Consider the following 1,862-nt stretch of genomic DNA (forward strand, 5'->3'; position numbering starts at 1 on the left):
AGTANCTGGATATAAAATTAACTCAAACAAATCAATGACCTTTCTCCACCCAAAGGATAAACAGGCTGAGAGAGAAATTAGGGAAACAACACCCTTCACAATAGTCACAAATAATATAAAACACATTGGCATGACTCTAATTAAGGAAGTGAAAGATCTGTATGACAAGTACTTCATGTCTCTGAAGAAAGAAATTGAAGATCTCAGAAGATGGAAAGATCTCCCATGCTCATGGATGGGCAGAATTAATATACTTATAATGTCCAACTTGTAATAAGGTCACACACTCCACTTGTTCATAGCAGCCTTATTTATAATAGCCAGAAGCTGGAAAGAACTGAGATGTCCCTCAACAGAGGAATGGATACTGGACATGTGATAAATTTACACAATGGAGTACTACTCAGCAATTAAAAACAATGAATTTATGAAATTCTTAGGCAAATCGATTCATCTAGAGGATATCATCCTGAGTGAGTTAACCAAATCACAAAAGAACACACATGACATGCGCACATTAATAAGCGTATATTAGCCCCCAAACTTAGAATACCCAAGATACAACTTGCAAAACATATGAAACTCAAGAAGAAGGAAGACCAAAGTGTGGCTACTGCATTCTTTCTTAGGATGGGGAACAAAATACCCATGGAGGAGTTACAGAGACAAAGGTTGGAGGTGAGATGGAAGGAGGGACCATCCAGAGACTGCCCCACCTGGGAATCCATCCCATATACAACCACCGAACCCAGACACTATTGCATATGCCAAAAAGATTTTGCTGACAGGACCCTGATATAGTTATCACATGTGAGGCTAAGCCAGTGCCTGGCAAATATAGAAGTGGATTTTCACAGTCATTCATTGGATAGAACACACTGCCCATAATGAAGGAGTTAGAGAATGTACCCAAGGAGCTAAAGGGATCTGCAACCCTATTGGAAGAACAACAGTATGAACTAACCAGTAACTCCCAGAGCTGTGTCTCTAGTTGCATATGTAGTAGATGATTGCCTGTTTGGCCATCAATGGGAGAAGAGGCCCTTGGTCTATATAGTACATGGGAATGCCTGGGTCAAGAAACAGGAGTCGGTGGGTTTGGGATCAGGATGGCAGGGAGGGTATAGGAGACTTTCAGGAGTACATTTGAAATTTAAAAGAAAATATCTAATAAAGAAAAAGAAAAAAGAGATCATTTTCAATAAATGTTGCTGGACTAACCATCTGTCTGTATGTATAAATATAAATATAAATATATATATATATATATATATATATATATATATATATATATATATTCATATGTTTCACCTTGCACAAATGTCAAGTCCATGTGGATCAAGGAACTCAACATAAAACCAGATACCCTGAATCTAATAGAAGAGGAACTTGTAAAGATCTTTGAACTCATAGGACCAAGGGAAAATTTCCTAAATATAACTCTAATAGCTCATGCATTAAGATCAAGAATTGATGGGGAATTCATAGCTCTGAGTACTGCCAAAAAGAAAGTAGAGAAAGAATACACTAGCACTCTGAAAGGACACCTAGAAGCTCTAGAACAAAAGGAAGCAAGTTCATCTAAGAGGAGTAGACAGCAGGAAATAATCAAACTTAGGACTGAAATCAACCAAGTGGAAACAAAAAGAACTATTCAAAAAAATCAACCAAACCAGGAGCTGGTTCTTTGAGAAAATCAACAAGATAGATGAACCCTTAGTAAGACTAACTAGAGGTCACAGGGACAATATCTTAATTAACAAAATCAGAAATGAAAAGGGAGACACAGCAACAGATCCTGAAGAAATCCAAAACATCATCAGATCCTCCTACAATACTCAATACTCAGCAAAACTGGAAAA

This window comes from Mus pahari, chromosome 11, assembly GCF_900095145.1.
Source record: "Mus pahari chromosome 11, PAHARI_EIJ_v1.1, whole genome shotgun sequence".
In the NCBI taxonomy this organism is placed as follows: domain Eukaryota; kingdom Metazoa; phylum Chordata; class Mammalia; order Rodentia; family Muridae; genus Mus; species Mus pahari.